The following is a 20,826-nucleotide window of genomic DNA, read 5'->3' as shown; positions in this document are numbered from 1 at the left end:
TTTCCACACTTTATTTTTTATTTGCCCCAGTTTTGAGGTTTCTGGCTCCTCCAAAACACAATGGTGGTTGATTAAGTAAAGTTTATATTGGTGAAAGCTTTGAATGGGCAAAAGGAAATTCCATTTACATCCATTATGTTGAGGTGGAAGCAGAGGTTTCAAAGGTGGAGATCTCAAAACCTTGATACGTAAAACTGAAAATATGACCGTGAGTGGTTAATAAAAAAATGTTATTTCTGTACTTTTAGATTATACTAATCTGTAATGTCAGCATACTTTAAAACTGGTTCAAGATCGAACTGAACAAAGACCATCTCGAGTTATGAAGCAGCCATAGAACATGAGGATGAGGCTGATAAAAGGTCCTGGTGAGTGCCGATGGCTTAGGACAGAAACTGCTCCACACCTGGAAACCAGCAACGCAACAGGAGGAAATACAGGGCACTGTCCAAAAATACAACAGGACTAATGTCTCGCCAAAACTACTTCATCAACAAACACTCACCTGATCACTGTCTCCCTCAGGACTCTGCCAGGGTTTGGATAAATGGAGGTCTGTGCACAGTCTGCTGTGTATGAAGCCACATCATCCTCGTCTCTGATCAGCTCCACAGTTGGGCCTGTTAATGGCAAAAATATGACATTACTGGTAAATTCTTAGACTGAAAAACTGGATGTACACCCTGGAGATTGTACGATTGTATGACTTGTGTTGGCAAGGACTAACAATCTCACAAGTAAGAGGTGAATCACTTTTCCGCCTCCAGTTTACACCTTTACCTCGACTCTCTTGTGACCTGATGATAACATGAGAAAAGAGAAGTCTGTCCATTGATTTTAACCTAAAAAGAGACTAAAAATGTAATGCAAGAAAATAAATACATCCACTGGATGTGTATCTGTGGTGTTATTACTGCTTCATCTCTACTCCCTCACAGGAAAAAGTCATGGTCAGTGTGAACACTCAAAGAACTGTAATGGCTGCAGGTCAAACATGAAAGTGAAAGGATTAAATTCTGCAGGCTTGTACACATTACATAAATAATATTTTACGGACATAATTTGGTGTACTGTTGCCGTTAAGTTGTACATGAAGGTAAATTCTAGCAGATACAGTTGCTTGTGTAAACCTAATGTAGCATCTTTCTTTATTGTCAGATTCTTTTGTCCATTCATCGATAAATTTGTCAACCAAAACCAGCAAATGTTCACATTTGAGAAGCTAGAATCAGATCATTTTTGCTTTTGACTGACCGCAGCAGCACAGAAATTCAAGTTTTGACAAAAAAATGTGATTCTGTTATTCTGATGGAACGAAATTTAAGCCTGTTGTCGACCAAATTCAACATTTTCATCAATATAAATAAAAACTAACATTTAAAAAGCTCTGGGAGCTGTTCAGACTGATAGCAGGTACTTAAACTGAGAGCACATCGTAGTGGTTGGTGATCCGGGGTCTTTTTTTAGTGCAGGCAGATGACTCAACATCTGTTCAACATCAAAATGTTCGCTGTTCAAAGCTGCTGTTAGTTCTAGTTTAACTGACCCAGAGGACATTTAGAGCCGGAGTTTGTGGTTTAGAAAATCATGTCCGCTAACAAAGAACATACAGTATGATACATACAATATGTATTTGTATCTGGTTGTGTGTGCGTGTTTTATGTGTGTTTTGCGTGACCTCTCTGCTGCCGTCACAACTCTTCAGATTTCCCAGAGGCCTCCTCGGTCTGAAGACTATCTTTGTTCCAGAGACTTGTGTCGGTGAAGCTCCGCCACGCCAAACTGTACATAAAATCATCAAAACCACACTTTGTTTTTCACAGCTTGTTGCACTGCTACAAAAACATAAATTCAGATTGTCAGATTATTTACTGCAGTGTTTAGTCTTTTTTCTTCTCTTTTTAAAGTAACTGAGAGGCAGAAGTGATAATTTATTGTGTTTTTAATTCAACTCTGCTTGTTCCAGGTGTTAGTTTAAATTAAGTGTTGACATCTTGTGATTAGGTAGCTCACACTTGATTTGAAATACACCCACTTCACCCAGAAATGAATTCCTGAAAACGATTTGTGATGCAATTAAAAAGGGAAATGAGTTCTCCCTGGTTGGAGATTGTTTGTGCTAAAGCTGAATGAGGCAAGGGTTTATATAAAGGAAAAAAAAAAATCACGACACAAAACACTGCTGCAACAAAAGGAGGAACCACTCCACCAACGGAGACACCGTCAATCAAACTATGATATAAAAGTGATGTCGTCACATTACACAACTTGTTGTCTTGTGATTGGGAGTCTTGAAGTCACTGAGGTTTACACACTACATGACTGATCAGTGACGGGGGGTCACACATTACAAGATGTGTCTGTCTGGTCTCTAAATGATGACCTGGGAAATGACGTGATCCCATGCATGAGACAGGATTTTGGATTTCCTCCAAAATGGATGTCTCCAAGTCGTTTGTGCTCTGATTTGCAGCAGGAAAAAAAAAATAGCGAAAAAGAAAAGTTGATGCAAACTAGCTCATCACCAAACTCTTTGCCAGTGACATGTCACACTCCTGGATTTAGACTCCCCGACAGGTCCAGATATTTATGCTGTGTTCGTGACTTGTTGGAAAGTTGGAAATTACAAGCTGCATCTTGCACAAAAGTGATTTGAACGCATGAACAAATCAGATTTTTGGCTCGAAAAGTCAAAATTTAGGTGCACAACAATCATGGCATCCTCCGTCGAGACTGGTAGGGACAGTAATATTACAAACACAATTTGATTACTTTTAACAAGTCATTGTTTTTGATATATTAGTATTCTTGATATATTAAGTTAGCATTACAGTTTTTGCAAAATCGTTAGTCCACTAGCCTTCAAATCGAAGCACATTCAACGCATGTTTTTTGCAACTCAGAAGTTCCCACTCTGACATTTTTGAGTTGGGTTCGCAGCATTAGCTGAGCAGATATCTCGGATTGCGTTGATTTACGTCCCATCTGCAACTTTTCTCGGTGGGTGGAAAATCAGGGTTGGACAGATCCAGGCTAGCTGTTTCCCTTTGTCTTCATGCTAAGCTAAGCTAACCAGTTGCTGTCTGTAGATTGATGTTTACCTTACAGACATGAAAGTGGTGTCAGTCTCTCAACATGAAAGTGAAATGATGAGAGAACTAATTTATCCTGTCACAACAAACAATTTTCCAGCAACACAACAAACTGTCAGAGCTGTTTTTCTCTCCTCGGTTTCTCTTTTTTAGAAATCATGTAACAATGACAAGTTAAAACTGGTATCTTTAATCTAAGAGCAGAGCGCACATGGCTTCACATTTATCATCCAGATAAGCTGCAGTTGTGGATTTCAATATGTCTCAGTGTTGGTTTCTATGTGACAGTCTGCCTGCAGGCCTGTAAACACTGGAGTCAGGAAAGCGGCAGGACAAAGCTCGTTTTGTCGATTTGTCTCATCAAATGAGGACACAATCGTCCTCACGCTGCCTTTGACATTTTCTGCTCCTCCTGTGGCGTCGTATCTGGGTTGATGAAGGTCGATGGAGGTCGGATGTGATTTCTGATGTTGAGTGGAGGTGTAGAGGCCGTGACTCTGTAACCGGCTGACCCAGTTGCTGTTGATCCGCCCGGATACGGCTCTTCTACATCTTCTTGCTTGAGGAAGAAAAACAAAAACCGTCCTCGACAGACAACAGAGTCCTCTCCTGTTTTCTGAAAAACCTCCTCATAAAAAACATCAGCATCCTCCATCCTCCCCTGCTCCATCCATTGGCCCTCCTTCAAAGAACTACCACATCCTCTGCATCTGTCTCTTTGTCTCATCTCTTCCTCTGATTCATATCAAGTGTCGTTGTGTTTCGAGGTTACAACAATTTTTGTCTGTTGCAGATTTAAGAATTTAGGCTAGCACATGCATCTCAATGTAAGTGACAATTTCAGTGGCAGAAATGTAAAAGTATAAAAAAAAGAAACCAGAAAGCGACAGGAAGAGGCAAGGAAAGAGAAAAAGAAGACATTAAATAAGAGGATTAAAGGAACATGAAAAGAGACTGATAAAGGAGGAAGAAAAAGATGCAAAAGAAGAGATGAAACATGATGTGAAGGGAGTAAAGACATGACAGCATGACAGCGAGGGGGAGGGTTATTCATCATAACTTAGAAAAAGAAATTCAGTCTGTTTACATGTTATTTAGTAGAGTTTCATGTCATTTAAAGAACTTTCAATAAATCTAATAGATTTTTTCAACCAAAAAACATTAAAAATACCTCAAATTAAATATATTTTTACCTTTATTTGTAAGTATTTGTGAAAATAAGAAGGAAAGAGAGACTGAGAGACGGTATGAAATGCACCAAAAGATGCTGGTTCATATCCTGCACATATTTACATTTATCTGGTTCTACTTCAAAACTTGTCTGCACCATCAAATGACTTTCGGTTATTCATAATCAGATGACTTGCAGTTATTAATAACAAGAGTCATAGGAAGAAGGGGAAAAAAACCAAACGTCACACAGTGGTAGTGTTAACAGCTCCTGAAACGTTTGATAAACAAACTCAAATGTTCTGCCAAACTCCTCAGATCCGGTTCTACTCGTCAGATGTGGCTCCTTGATGACCTGAAGTGTGCTCTGAGCATATTTTAATATCACACACACACACACCCACACATATTAAAGAATTAAATGAGTCAACTGTCGACACTAAAAGGTCTTGAAGCTTCTCCAGGCTGCATTCTTTGTTCTTTGTTACTCTGGGTGTGTGTTTTTTCTCTCTCTCTGCCAACAGGAAGTGATTAACCAAAACTCCAACCCACACTGTCAGAGAGCTGAACTCACCAGCACCAGATCCTCTTTAACTCTTGTCACCTTGTTGGTTTTAACCTTAACACAGAACCAGCAGGTGTTGGTGCAGTTTAGTGACAGCATCAAACAGGATTTTCTGGCCACTAACGTCCAAATATTTCCACCTCTTGTTGCCAGTTGTCGGCTGCCTCCTGCAGGTGGAAGTAAAAGAGTGTAAATAGTAAATTAAAACAACAGAAAATATTTCTTCTTGCTCAGGTGTGAAGGTTGATTTTTTACCTTTTCAACTCCATAACTGCTGAGGCTTCTTTGTCCAAGTGGATTGGTCGCCACTCAGAGGAACTGGGTTCACGAAAGGCAAAATCAGAAACAATGATATTAAAACACAAAAAAATCAGAGCCTTTTGCATCTGAAAGGTTTTCTTTTAGTTAAAAGTTAGTAAAGAACATGAGATGATTCTTGTTGAAGATTAAGTTTGGAGGTCTTTGAGAGTCTGTGGACAAAAATTCCCTGATATCAGGAATGATCAAGGACAATAAGTCATGTTTTGTTAATTGTGGGTTCAGCAAACAAACCTTCAAATATCAGTCTGGGAGACAAAAGAGATCCTTCAACTAAGAGAAGTCAAAGAAATCTTCTTAAAGTTTTGTCTGCTGGTCGAAAGGTAGAGAAGAAGCAAAAGATTCAAGAATTCAAGGATTGTACACAAGTAAAATGAAATGAAAGTGAAAATAAAACAGTGCCAATGCTCTAAAGGTTAGCACTTCCTGTTCCCTCGTCCCAAAGTCAGGTGTGTTTCTGGTTAAATGTCTGAAATAAGGTCTGTGGTTTTAACACAAACTCAAGACATTTTCAGGTTTTATTCTCCGACATAAAAGCTTTTACATGTCTTAAAAAAGGCGGTTGCTAACGAGTGTCTAAATGAGACTACAGAGGTTGTCGGGGACGTTAACATGAAAACCCATCTACTCACCAGTCCACCTTTACAGCCTCGTTGTGTTTCTACTCACGCTCTTTCAAACTCTCACTAACTTTCTAAGAAGAAAGGCTTTTGTAGAAGAGCTCAGAGCTAAATGAAATGACCAGTTGGAAGCTTGGTGGTGGAGACGTTGACGTCATGTGACCGTGGTGTAGTTGGTTTATAGCCTAACATTAGCTTCTTACTTCAAACATCAGAACAGTGGTGTTCATCTGTGAAGATGATCTGATCAACTAAACCTGAAGGATCAGAAACTTTAGCTGCTCACAGTTTATTTTCTGGAATAATCCAAAACACAATGAAAAAATCCCATTGGCTTTTTGTGGAGGAAACCAGGCTGATGCTAACTTCAGGGTTGGACTACAGAAACACATCCCTGCACCACTGTTCTTGAACAGTTCCTGACCTTCATTGGTGTGCTAACAATGCACAACAGATTGTATAGAACAGGACAAGTCCACTGATGTCGTCACAGTTCACACTTGAAAACCTGATTTTTTGGTTTCAGCTGGGAACCAACTTTTTGATCAAAATGCTCAGAACGGTTTAAATTTAGGCAACAGAACCAGAGCGAAACCAGTTCCACGTTGATGAAAAGGTGTATGTGGAACCTTTACAGACTATGACTGAAAAATGAAAAATATCAACATGTAATTTATAGTATGTAGGTACTGATTAGGGCCTTTATGATCATCCATATCTTTAGTCTGCTTCCATTCTGACCATTTTTAAATCTGCCTCTCAACAGTCCTCCAAAAAATGCAACACCAAACTTGTGGAAAACCTTGTTTTAGGACACGTAGTTAAAAAAATATATCACAATCATCACTGCCTCTGAGATCGTTAACCCCTGAAAATCCCAGAAACGATCCCGAGGGCCGACCGCTGCACCCTCACCGGAGCTAGAACCTGCCGTCGTACTGTATAAAATAAAAATAACACTCTGTAGATCACAGGGGCAAACTGGGTGTTAAGGCACAGATCAGATAAAAACACAATTAACTACATTAACTATATTTTTGTTTTTCCACATTAATTGGCTTCATTCTTATCACTGTATATAAAAGGACAGGATTTAATCGCATTTCGGTGCTCAGTTTTGTTGTGTGCTGGTGTTGCGTTGTTGAAACACAGTCATGTATTTGCTGCTTGATTTAAAAAAAAAAAAAAAAAAAAACAAAGAACAAAATTTGATTTCTGAGCTGAAGAGACGTCTAAGTCCTCAGTGGGACTGAAACAGAAGCAAACTGACCTCTGTCCTGATAGAAACTTTTTTAAATCAAACTCAACATCCTGTTGTTTCATTTTCACATTTTCACTTTTAATTTGGTTTATTTTGATTTAATTGAATTTAAAAGAAGGAACAAAAGAAAAATACTGAGTCAAAGGTTCTTTAGGAGGAAAAAAAGAAAAACAGGTCCGGACGAGCTGGAGCTGAAAAGCCTCGCGGGGACGACAGAGCGTCTGACTCTGACATGAAAAAGCGGGGAAATTAAAAGTGCTCGTGTCAGTTTGTTGTTCGTACGATTAAAGTTATTCTGAGACGCAGCGGCCCTGCTCTCCTCTGTAGTGACAACAGTATTAAATAGAGTTTATAAAAAGCTGTGTTTAATGACACAGTGTACGTCTGAGGACTGAACACGTCTTTGACATCTCTTTTCTCTCTGCAGCGCTTCATTTTTAAAATTTATTTATTTTCCCTTTACCAGGTTTTCCCGAGTGTGTTTCTTTGTCTCTGCCTGCATTAATCAGGATCTGAGATGATCAGTCTCTTGAAGATGATAAACTAAAACCAGGCGTCCACGGACCTGTGCCACGAAGCAGGACAGGAGGTTAGAGAGGTAACTTTTCAGATTTATGACGAAGTACCGAGAGTTTAACCACCGCCGTCTCTCCGCATAGTGGGATTATGGTTGTCAGGTTTAGTGAAGCCAGGTGATGAAAATAAATCCTGACTTTGTTGAACTTGAGTCGTAGCTCAGGCCTCTGACAGCTGGGGCAGTTGGAGTTCAGCTGAATCTAAAATTCGCTTCACAGCTGCTGGTAAAACTGACTCAGATCAGATTATTTACTCACATGTCAGAGATATATGTGTGTGTGTGTGTGTGTGAGAGAGAGAGAGAGAGTGTGTATGTGTCATCAGTGAACTATGATCCACACCTGCTGCTAATCAGCCAATCAGAGATGGACACGAGACAAGTCCTGTGGACAAACACACAGACACAACTTTACTCCTTCTCTCTTTGTTACTGTCGTATCTGTAAGTGTTTCAATGTGTGTATTTATTTGTATTTTTATTTAAATTGTACTGTTTATGATTGAAATATTTTACTTTTTTTGTAATAAAATTTCTCTATTATCATAGTTTTCACATTTTATTTTAATGTTTTTCTAATCCTTAAAGAAGCAATCACTACACAAATGGATCTGTTAAGCATTATATACAGTGTAAAAACACTTTAAGACACCCAGCTAAAACGAATAGATCTAATACAGTGAGAGAAGAGTTGCCCACAGATTTCATCCCCGTTTACTTTAAATCAGTGGAGGGTAGATTAAATAACATTAACACCTCTGTATGATGCAGATGCAGCAAACTACATCCTCCACAATGACCATAAAGTTGAATCAACGCTTCTCTAATAACCTTAACGAAGGAAGATTTATGGTTGTTGTTTAGCCTCCTCAGACCCAACGTCCTCACGTGGGAACATTACATTTTGGGTTTGCTGCACCTTATACTTCATTTTATTAAACTCAGACCTGTTGTCCTCGTTAGATCTAGTGTTAACAAACTAAACGGATGTTCACAGTTTGGAGTCTGCAGGAAGGAAAATGTACAGAGTTACAAAAAAAAAACAATCATGTTGTTGGGTGTCCTGCATTGTTTGCAGTTTGATACCTGCCCTCATCTACATCCATCCACCTTACCTTATCTTTAAGATTAGATAGAGCGCTCCATAGATTTAGCATTGCCCTCTATAACACTGTTGGACCCTTTAAGGGATCATGATGCATAGTTAAAAAATGCAACTCACCCACACAGTGCAGCTACAGCCTTCACACCATTGTTTCTACATGTGCAGCAGAAGTCCACACACCTGGAAACACAAGCCCACCTTTAATGACACTGCTGCAAACGTAAAAATGACATTTCAGGTGTTTAGAAAACAGATCACCAAAAACACGTTTTTATAAATATAGCACACACACACATACTCACACACAGGGAGGTCAAAGGTCACAGAGTGTCTGTCTCTGCCTCGTGTCTGTGAGCTTGTTATCACCTCCCCCTCGTGAAGAGCTGCTGGACGACCTTGATGAGGGGGAGAGTACGAGGGAGGGAGAGTAAGTTCGTTTGATGTTTCTGAGTGTGTGTGTGTTCTGGCAGAGTGTCCACGTTCTGCTCCACCTTCAGTATTATTTGCACACACACACACTCTTGCATGTTGCCCTTTCTATGTCTGACACACTCTAGCACTCTCTCTCTCTCTTTCTCTTCAACGACACAAGAGCTCACAGCCAATCAGAGCGGGAAGCTTCTGAATACAGATCAAATACGAGCTGTCGTTAATCTGCAGGTTCACATCTGAGATTCAAAACCACAGAACGAGTTCACAAAATCCTCATGTAAACAATTAAATAAACATAATAAATAATTCTGAGCTCACAATGGCAGTGCTAACACGCTGATGTTTACCATTCGAGCTAATATTTGTTAAGTAGCACTAAATAAAGTCACCGTTCATTGTCTGGGAACCATAAATCTTTACACAAAAATCTGTGCCAATCCATCTGGTTGACATTGAGATATTTCACTGAAAAAGTTGTGTCCAAAGTCTTTGGAGGTAAAATTTCTAAAAGGAAATTCCTGCTTCCTAAAAACTATGTTTTGAACGAAACATAACAGCAACCAGATTATATTCTCTTTAAACTTAACAAGGACATTTTGTTGTGTATTTGGTGCGGGGCCTTTTAAAAGTCTGTTATCTTGTAATCCGTCCATCTTTGAATAGAATACCAGGCTGCGGTCGAATAGTCCTTTTTGCCTAGGAAGGTTCCTAAACCCTTAAATCTCTGAGCCATGATCAGAGCTGGTCCAGGTCTCTAAAGGTTAAGGAAAGGAGCTTCAGTGCTTCCTATCTTATCTCCTTCAGCAGAGGAGACACCGCAGCCCCGATCCTCAAATTCATGAGAGCATTTTCCCAAAATAAAATGGCGTCTTATCAAGCTGAAATGGGCTGTTTCTCATAGCTCCTGCAACAAGGAGGTTTTGGATACACAACACACACACACACACTGTACACGAGTCAGTGTGTGTGATACTGTCTTCACACTACCGACACACACTCGACTTGTATGTCCAGTATCAGGTTTTAGTCGAGATTAAGGTCGGCCCCCTGCCCACCCTGCTCGCCCCGGGGTGGCTGAGAGAGAGAGAGAGAGTCACATATCCAATGCAACCCCCCCCACGACTGAGTGAGTGTGTGTCTGTATATATATATCTATATGTGTGTGTGTGTGTGTGTGTGTGTCAAACAGAGAGAGAGAGAGAGGAAGAGGGGGGAGAGAGAAAGAAAGTGAGAAGAGTAGAGTAAGTGAGTAAGTGTGTGTTCATGTTGTGAGATTGAGGAAAATGGATGCGTTAATGTGTGTGTGTGTGTGTGTGTGTGTGTGTGTGTGTGTGTGTGTGTGTAGGCAAAAATGTGAAAATGAGAAATGTGTGAATATGTGTGTGAAAGAGATGCAAAGTGTGACTGAGTGTAGTGTGTGTGTGTGTGTGTGTGTGAAAACAAGAAAAAAAAAGTGTGAGTACGAAGACGTAGTTAATGTGAATGTGTGTGTGTGTGTGTGTGTGTGTGTGTATGTGTGTGTGTGTGTGTGTGTGTGTGCTCTCTGCCCTCTTCCAGCTGTTGTTTCTTCTTTTTCTCTCGGCGGAGGAAGAACAAAACTCTCCTGCAGAAAAAAACCTCCCAAACATGGCATCAAAAACATAAATTTATCTTATTTAAGAAAAAAAATTCACAATTTCTTCCCCGACGCACCCACACTGTCGACTGGAAACCAAAAAAGTTTGGCTGCAGCCAGATGGTGTGTGACGTTAGGAGACAATAAAAAATTGTAATACTTAAAATGAGGGAAAAATGTCCTAAATAGTTTGTGCTTTTCTGTTTTTTTCCCTCTCATTTAATTATGGAGAAGTCGTATTTCTCCATATGTTAATCGACACAAAATCAAAACAGACCATGGCACCGACAAATAGATCAAACCATCCGCACATGAATTGTTATCTTAAGAAAATCAGACGAAGTCATGAACTTGAGGAAAGTTTGTTGCAGAATAACAAGCTTAAAACAAAAAGTTTTAGCAGCTGCAGCCACTTCCTCTGCTTCTCCGACAGAAACCAGTGAGATTTTCTGAGAGTTCAGTCGTCTCGAAACTAACAAGATGAATTGTACAAATGAGTGATATATACTCTACATGCTCTGTGTGGAGGAGAGATCCAGAGTTTTAGCTTTTGATTTGCTCACATTTACTATCTTTTACGTTACAAACAGGACGTCAAGGTGCAGCTGAGGTGAGGAGAGCGTCCAGACAATGTGGTTCTGATGGCTTCTTCAGATCGTGACCTTCGAGCAGTTATGTGGACGTTGTACTGGACAGTTGTGGTTTAGAAGGAGGTGCACCGCTTCAAAAAACGTCCAAAATAAGACCCAGACTCAAAAATACAGGAGAAAACTATGATTAGAGAAAGGTCAGAGAAAATGTTTTAAGTTTTTTCATCTTTTCTATCCTGTCCTCTGATGGTTACGATCCAAACATACTTTCATTTTGGGCAAGATCCTCTTAAAATATCCTGAGACGGGTCAATAAAAATCATTACGGAAGATCACTGAACTTTCCAGTGTTTGCAAAGATACCAAATATCTCAGTCTCTGTGAATTTGGGGAAAGTATCTAAAAAATGATGGAGAAGAAATCTGAAATTTTGTAATTTAGGTGGAACTGAGCAGCTGTGTAAATACTTTATCTGAGCTTGAAGCTTCTTAAGAGGAAAGTTTATGGGAGTTGTTGAAATATTAGAGGTTATTAGCGATCATTAGCTGAAAAACTCAGCAGTGGATCGTTCAGTAGCATCATATCTCCAAAATGAATAAACAAAACCTTCAATTGTTCCTGTGTGAAATAAAAAAAAGCAGAAGTGAAAAAAAGAACGTTTATGCTAAAAGATGTTTTTTTAATTTAACTCATAAAAACTCATGATTTGGCACCATGATATCCTGAGCGGAGACTAAAAACAGCTCAGGCTGTGTTGTCAGGGGGAGGAGAGGGGAGGATGGGGGAGAGAGGAGAGAGAGGAGGGCTTCCACGTCGAAGCACCGTCTCACTCACCAGCTGCCAAAAATACTGATGTGAGTTTTTTCCTCTTACTCTCCCCTCCGTCTTTCTTCTTCTCTTGAAAGAACGGGTTGAAAAGTTCAGTGTGAAATCACATTTCCGTGCGATATAGAGCCGCAGTCAGGAATGAAAGCTGTCGTGCCCCGAAAGCTGTGAATGTGTGTGTGTGTTCGACTAAGTGCTTCCAGTGTACAAGAGTGTGTTTATCGTCTTTGCCTTTTAGCTCCATATTCATGCAGAGTGTGTGTCTGTGTGTGTGTGTGTGTGTGTGTGTGTGTGTGTGTGTGTTTTCCCCTCACAGAGCCAGAGATTTTCCTGTGAATTGCTCCATTTAACAGAAGGCCGCGGATGTGTGTGTGAACGTGTTTCCGTGGCGACGCAGATGCAGTAACACCCTGCTCCCATATGGGTGCTGACACTCGAGGAGGAGGGGGTGGGGAGGAAACTGGGGGGGAGGGTTTGTGGGTGAAAACGCTCCTTTGACAAATTTGACAAACACTCGCTCATCAGCAGCTCGTGACCGACATCTCACAGGTCGAGTTAAATAAGTTAAATCAAACAGCAACAGGAAACTTCAGGCTGGAGTTCAGAAAAATCCAAACTCACACGCTCTTAAACTCCATCATCCTCCCATTAATGAGTTATATTTCGATTTGATTTTTGATCAGGAATTCTGGACAAAAGTTCGGTCTGTGGGTCTCAGCACTGAGGACCCTGGTTCCTCCTGGAGACATGAATCTTTAAAAACACCTCACAGATGTCAGGAGCGGAAATCTTTGGCAATCGTCAGCTCTAATTCTGACTCTTGGTGTCAAATTCAATCCAGAATTATTCTGAATATGAAGTCTGAATATTATTCAAAATGATTCTTGGGTCAGTTTTGTCCCTCTTGTCACTTTCTGCAGGTACTTCTCTCTCTGTGATGCCAAGCCTCCTGCTGCTGCCACGATCCTGCTCGACACCTGTTCTTACATTGGTAGTCTTATTGCTATTACTGTTACAACTGTCTGAATTACTTTTATAGCTATCATTAGACGTTGTGTCTGTGTGTTGAATCCAAAACTCTCATGTTTTCTGAAGAGGAAGAACAACATTTCTTCAGTATGTTCAGCACTGTGAGTTCCACCTTTTTGTTCTGGGAACATAATGAAATTTTCTAATCTTATGACAATTATCGATTCTTGACGTGTGAATTGATTCACAATCATAGAAGAATGATGCTTCTTTTCATCCTTCATTTAAAAAAAAATTAAAGTTTCATTCTTATATGACTCAGTAATTTCCTCAAAAGCTGCTCACTGAGGTTTTTAGCAAACAAACAGGAGGAAATAGAACAGTGCTTTAGTTTGGGACTATTTTCAGCAGCGGATTAATCCACATTTAGTGCTCTAGTTCATTCTATTCATGGAATTTATTGACAATAAGAGAAACTATTATTAAGACATTATTCATTAAAGTTAACATTCACAGAACAAACATTGTGTGGTGTAAGCATTTACTGTTTTGTTATTACTCTAAGGAACTCACAAGTAGACATCTGTGTCCTCCCCATTTTGTCTTCACTTCTTTTAATGTAAAACACAATCTGAGTTGTGCTTACCCAAGACAACCTTTATTACTAAAAATAAGATTAAACCTCTATTTCTGAAGTGTGTGAACCAAAACTCGGGGCTGTAACATATAAATGTGGATCTTAAAATAATAAGCAAATAAGCTAGAAATGTGTGAAATTAGAAGTTTAGTGCTACTGTTGGTTTACAGTGCTAAGTTCTACATAAACAACTGTTTTCACCCTGAATATATGCAAATAAAATGCTCAACAGACTCAGAAGGAGAGGAGACTGTGCATCAACAAACAATGATTTACTGCCTGTAAATGTGGAATAAATGCGCCATCCTTCGCCAAAGATGTCCAGAGAAGGACTCTGGGTTTAATATTCTCCTGTAGTAATCAATTTCCAGGTAATAAACTCCAGCTACTCTTTAACTCCTGGTATTTTTTTAGTGAAAACTGTGACAGCAAGCCTTAGATCTAAGGTAATACCTCTGCCTAAATATTTATGATGGGTCTATCACGGAGCAGAGCTTTCACATCAGGGGCCAGTAAACGCTAACAGCTGCTTCAGTGGATCTATCCGGTGCTGACCAGCTACAAGCTGTGGTTATAATGGGAGGCTCCCAGTATGGAGCTGTGGTTATAATGGGAGGCTCCCAGTGTGGAGCTGTGTGAATGGGAGCCGGGCCGCTGCGGCTCACAAACCCGCGGCGTGAGAAGGTTAAAAAATAATAAAGTGCAGCAGGATGGCTCATCATAGGTTTCCTGGCGAGGCCCAATATCTCGTCTGATCGGAGTAAGTGCCTCTCTGTTGACGACCAGCCGCCCATTAAAACATGATTCACGTGTCAGTTCAGCTTTTGATTAAATTTCTTATAACATACGTCCTCGACTGCACGTCAAGGAAAACCTCTGCTCCAGGTAAAAAAAACACCTGATTGAAAGCAGAATTTTAAATAACAATCAAACAGCTGGAACACCTGGATGTGGACTCTTGTACAAACAGCAGAGAGCATGAATTTTTCTACTTTAATTTTCTTTTTCTGAGTTGCCCAAAATATTTGTACAAGTTGTTCCTTTGCTTCTTTTTGATTCTTTTTCATGTGAAATAGTAACTCTGCTACACTGTGACGTGTGTTTCATCATTTTGTACAAATTGTGATTCTCGTTGGTTGAACAACAGGAAGTAGCTCAAAGGAAGAGAGAGCGCGGACTGGCCTCGTATGGAGAGGAAAACAGTTCTTTTTACTGACGTATGAGCAGGAAAAAGAAATGCTTTTTAAGCACCAGTACATCTTCAGACAGCTGAATGAGACTGAAAACTGGAAACACAGAGAGCTCGAGTCCCGTGATGCATTTAAACCACAGAGGATCGACTTCAAGCTGTGCAGCGGCTGAGATGATGGTGATGATGATAATGATGGGGTTATTACTGTATCCATGTCTGCACAGGCTGGATGTCGTATTTAAAGTCTGAGAAACGTGCAGAAATGTTTGGTTTCATGTTTCAGTGGCTTCATCTGTGGCATTAAAAGGCCGAGATACAGAGTGTTTAAACAGGTGAGGTATTAATCTCAGGTGATGTCGGGTTAGACTAGGAAAGAGCGAGTTTGTACGACGTGGTGTCCGACCACACTGGAAGGTATAAGCGGTTATAGTTGTTTCCAAAGGACCACAATGGAAGGTGGAGGTGAGGGTGGCAATAAAGCTTTAAACACGGGGGTGCATCAGTCTAGCTTAACTCTCAAAACTCCAAACCTCGACTTCAGAGTAAACAAACGTGGTGGACGACAACGTCTCTTGTTTGTTGTGCATGCTCACTTCCTGATTGGCTATCGTTCCGTTCCACGTGACAATCCACAGAGTGCCTGCTCGGCTTTCTGCTTTCTTTCTGATCGTAAAATATTGTTTAATATTTATCGGCTCTGATCATCTTTGGAGCAGATGGCGGAGGGTAAAATCACTCTGAACACACCTCACACCACAGGAAAATCTGGCAAGATCACCTTTAGAACCATCAGATAAACAGGCGGGATTGATTGGGAGGGGGATTCAGGCTGAAAATGTCTTTGTGGACATTCAGTTCAGCTATTTATGTAGACTGTAGAGTTTATCTGCATGTTGATAGCGTCAGCCGCACAGAAAATGTCAGAGCTTGGACTATGGCACAAAAATAAACTGTCACTTTCAGTCGTAGGATAATTTTAGAAAAGTAAAACATGTTTTGACATGTTTTGCATTCTTTCATGGCATGTGTTTATTGTATTTCTACCCATTTTTACTTTTCAACCACATTTTAATCCAGTTTTAACTGAAGTAACAACACATGCACAGGCGAAAGAAGCCAGACATAAACTCTGATATCTGTTTCTCTTAGCGGCCTGAACATGTTGTCATCACAGTGAATAACAGTTAAAGTTATATGGGTGTATTTACCATAAATGTCTATGAAAAACTAATAACCTTGGAGACACTGTACAAGTTGAACACACCTGTATTTTGCATCTCTATGAAACTTCACCGTCTCTTCAGCACCGGTCCAGACAATTCTTGGGGTCATCCAGGGGTCACGCCTTTCTGGGCTGCATCCGCTGAAGGATCTGGTCCTGAATTAAGATGCGGCAATCGTGTAGAAAGACCCTGTCAGTGGGGGAAAAAAGAAAGAAAAATGACACATGACTGAATCCTCTCCAGCTCTGGAGCTACTGAGCTTGACCTCTGACCTCTGCATGGATGATGCCCAAAAAAGAGCGAGTCTCTCGATAAAGTATCCGATTGTTATTCTGTACAGAGCGTAGATTGATGGGAGACGAGTAGGGGGCTGTGTCCGTGTTAATACGAGTGGAAAGATCAACACCCACCTTTCACTGTTTTTTTAAATTCCTGCTTCACATGCACGTCTCGTTTCTCTGCTCGCTCTGGATTTAGAAGCTTCACTGAAGCACATTTGTTTTGTGACAAGCTTTGGTACACAAGTACAAACAGCTCTCTCTAACGTCTTTGAAGGCATTTAGACGACAAATCAAACTGCCATGTTTCATATGTTGAGTCATGTTTGACCTTCAGATCGAGGTTTAAGTTCAGCAGAGGAAAAAACTAAACAGCTCCACACTCCTTCTCTTACCTGCAGACTTCACTCTGGCTATGATTTCTGTTTAGTTTCAGCCTGTTTTCACAGTATGTCAGAGTGATTTTACAGCTGTAAAACATCTCATGGAGCCTTTGTTTGGTTTCCGTGAATGAATATGCACCGAGGTTTCGGATTACAGGCAGAAAATGTACAGAGAAACCACACTGCTGGTTACACAAGCAGACGTGATGCAACGACTCAGTGCCGCTCTGAAGAAAACCAACATCCACTTACAGGCCAAACAGCAGCGTGAAGAGACACAATTACACAATGACAAATTGCATAAGCCTTTCTGAGAATTTCTGCCCATCTCCCGCCGTTTGTCCTGCGTGCATCTGACATAGGAAGAAAATGGCAGCTGTGTCTCACCGGCCAATTAAGACACAGACATGTTACGTAATGGTGTTTACCCCTAACAGCAGCAGATGCAGCCCTGGTGAGTCGGCTGTTTCATAATTTGACCGGTGATGCGTCGACTCTCTTATTTTGAAAGCGATAGCAGAATTTCAGGACTCAAAATACGTGACACTAACTGTACATCCCAGCACAGCCAAGCTCGCGTTGAACATTTTAAGAGATACCAGAAGCTGGTTTGAATCCCTGGAGTTTAACCGGAGAAATCTAGGCGGAGATTCTCACGGGACTCCTCGCCTAAGATTCTTTTTTCCCCCCTCTTTTAGTTTTTATTCATGCCGGGAAGCTTATCTGAGCGTGTGTTCCGTTTCTCAACAACATCCTGATTCACATTCACACAGTTACACTCGTTCACACCTGGGAGCTGCAGAGTACAACCGTAAGTCTGCCGCTGAGGAGCCTCACAGGGGGGATGATGAAGGAGGGGAGGCCTCGCTCTGAGTCCCAGGTCCAGATTCTCCGAGTGGATGGGGGATTTAACCCAGCGGTCCAGCCGCCCACCATGCCTGTGGGCACGAAACATGACACAGGGGACACAGGTCAATCAATCATATTTTTAGCCAAATTAGAAAGAAAATAAACTCACAAATTTTCTTATTTATTCCTTTTAAGCATAAAACGTGCTCCTTGCTCACAGGGAGAACGGACAACCAGTCATACACAAGATCAAGATCTATGTGCACACAACTGTATGCATATATGTTCATACACCTTCATCCAGTTATACTCCCCATGCTTTGGTCCAATGGAATAGACTGCATTGCTTCTAAATGAGAGATGAGAGTCTGCCAGTGTTTGTAGAATTTTTCAGCCGAGCCACGGACGAAATTTAATCTTTTCCAGTTTCAGAAATTACGTTAAGTCCTGCAGCCAAGACGTGGTCGAGGGGGGGTGAGCTAATTTTCCATAGGAGGAGAATTTGACGACAAGCAATTAAAGAGGCAAAAGAAATTACATGGGTTTGTTTAGCAGTCATCCTCACACCCTACACCCTCCTCAGGGACACCGGCGATTGCAACCTGAGGTGATGGGACCAGAGTCAGTTCCAGTATCTGAGCTCAGGCATGACCAAAACATATGAGTCAATTCTGCTGGAGCCTAAAAGCATCTGTCACAGATATCAGAGAGGTTTGAACAGATCCTCGATGAACAGGTTTTACTTAGATGGATCCTGTGAAGTACTTTAAACTGGATGAGACTGAATTTATTGCAACTAATGCATCATTCCACCAAAAAAGTCTTTCTTCTTCCAAGTGTTAATGTCAAATACAAACAGGAGAAAGTCTGGTAACAAAAAATAAGTCGAACTTTTGCAGCAGATCTGTATAAAACTGAACTGAACTGAACCAAACATGTCTGAGAATCACAAACATAACAAGCAAATGTCTTACCTTGGCTGAAGTAAAATTATGCAAACAACTCAGTTAACCACAAACTGAAAAGCTCCATGTAGCACTTGAGGCTACTGACTGTGTTAATGAATAACATTTAATGTCTGCGAACACAAACTGGTATCTCAGGAGTCATAAATAAACAGATTTAGTAGATACTGTGATCCTGTTTTAGCTCTGAGATACCGACACCTGACATTATGATAGATTCATTAAGCTTATGTTAGAAGGCTGGATTTTTTGTCATAGCATTATTCCAGTCACTGAAATAATTGTGATAAAGGTTTCTTCCATCTTGATCCAGTTCTGGTTTTATTTTGGTTAAATCAAAATTTTAACACCACATAATGTTATACCCCTCCAGTGGGTCCTTCCTGAGAATTAAAACTTAAATTAAAACTTTCTGCCAGCTCACATGTAAATTACCAACTCACCAAATTATTTAGGAACTGAAACAAACTTCCTGAGCAACTAACAGCAGCACAAACTGTCTGTGTTATCATCTTACACATATCAGCCACAACACTGAAACCACTGACAGGTGAAGTGAATAACACTGATCATCTGGTTACAATCTCTCTTAGGTCCTTCATTCATCTGGATGTTACTTTGACACGTACCACCCACCTAAACATTGTTGCAGACCAAGCACTCAAAGAGCCCATGGTGTTGACCTGGCCTCTGAACTCCTCAGATCCAAATCTGATCCAGCATCTCCGGGACCTGACTAATATTGCGTCGGTCTCCCTCAAGCCGACAGCTCTAGATGTGGGGATGAGCGTTCATGTGTGTCAACATTAGGATTTAAGGATTGTGTTGTGTCTTAACATCTTGAGAACAATAGCTTTGGGGGCGGGGGTGGATACGTCCCATTAGCCTTAACGAAATGTGTTTTTGCAGCTTGTGTTTATCTCTCACAAACAGCCAGTGTACAGTATGTTACAGTGAAGATGTTAGCCGTAGAGAATTAACATCTCACACCAACCAACTCTCTGTGCATGAAAACAGACTTAAACATTTATCAGGAACTCCAGTTATCCCTCATATTTTACCTCATGTCTTCTCCTTCGAATCATCAACATTCACAAGTGGTTTTGCGCTTTGGGTTAGTAACACTTTATTTCTAAATCATTTTCAAGGAGATTTACTGGAATGAACAATATAATTTGGTGCAAATATTGCTTAAAGGAACTATATGCTAATACTATTTGTTTTGCTATCACTACATAGCCATCGATAGCATTGCCAGCTGTTTACTGACCAGTCTAGAAGAAACATTACTCACCAAGAGCGGTGGAAAGCAACGCCAATGTTTTGTTTCTAACACTATCTTGTTTCTGTCACTTCTTTTCTTCCACCAGTTAGCATGCTAACCAGCTAGCCCCGGTCCGTCTCGTCGTCTCTTTATAACAACGCACTGTATCGTTCAAACTGCGCCAAAGAAGTAACACTGTTCTTGTACTGAAAACGCTACAACGTATGAAACTCTTGACGAGTGGCCATTATCACCGCGCGCTCCTAACAGGAAACCACGTTCAGCGGCAAACGAAACAAGGTCGTTTACGTTCGAATGCGTTAACACGTTCGAACCGTTCGAACGTGTTATCGAACGTTAACCACCGTCTGGATGTGTTAAGGTTCCTGAGGGGAAACCCTCCATATGCCTGCAAACAGAGATGAATCAATTCCCAACTCAACCTATAAATCTCGTGCTTTGATAATATTGATTGAATTGGGCTTAAGAAATAATATTTATTTGTGGTGACATTAACATTTGCATTTTTCAAGCTATAACCTCTTTAATTAATCACGTATATTGGAATCTTTATTCTCCTTGTTTAATTGTGTGCTTTCTTGAAGACACTGTACCTTACCCCTAGGCTGCACATTACATAGTAACTTCCAGGAGGATTATTAAAAAATAATTTGCAAACTAGAGCAAATTCACGTCTGTTTGCCCCCCTTCATGTCTTTAAATCAACTTAGTAGACGTGCAAATTCAGATTTTTTTTTGCAACATCACATCTTACGTCAAAAATGAAAAAATAAAATAGAATAAAAAAAACCTGTAAATCAGCCAAACCATGATATTTGTTTTTTTAAAGCTACAAAATCACCAGTGAGATTGGAAAATTGCTTATTTTGTCGTGTTATC

At 40.5% G+C, this 20,826-nt stretch overlaps 2 long non-coding RNA genes across 2 annotated transcripts; both read right to left on the bottom strand.

The window, feature by feature from the left end:
- Positions 1 to 1,433: 1,433 nt before the first annotated feature.
- Positions 1,434 to 5,245, bottom strand: LOC127142016 (uncharacterized). Its single transcript, XR_007812521.1, has 3 exons — positions 5,083 to 5,245; positions 4,837 to 4,994; positions 1,434 to 1,782 (listed from the first exon to the last, which is right to left on the bottom strand). It is a non-coding gene; the product is annotated as an uncharacterized LOC127142016 (long non-coding RNA).
- Positions 5,246 to 8,721: 3,476 nt separating this feature from the next.
- LOC108887605 (uncharacterized) lies at positions 8,722 to 20,273 on the bottom strand. Its single transcript, XR_001961657.2, has 5 exons — positions 19,957 to 20,273; positions 17,638 to 17,786; positions 16,229 to 16,376; positions 9,007 to 9,099; positions 8,722 to 8,884 (listed from the first exon to the last, which is right to left on the bottom strand). It is a non-coding gene; the product is annotated as an uncharacterized LOC108887605 (long non-coding RNA).
- Positions 20,274 to 20,826: the final 553 nt, after the last annotated feature.

This window comes from Lates calcarifer, linkage group LG3 (assembly GCF_001640805.2).
Source record: "Lates calcarifer isolate ASB-BC8 linkage group LG3, TLL_Latcal_v3, whole genome shotgun sequence".
Classification (NCBI taxonomy): domain Eukaryota; kingdom Metazoa; phylum Chordata; class Actinopteri; family Centropomidae; genus Lates; species Lates calcarifer.
The sequence above is the reverse complement of the archived record's forward strand: the minus strand, read 5'-3'. Positions and strand labels throughout refer to the sequence as shown.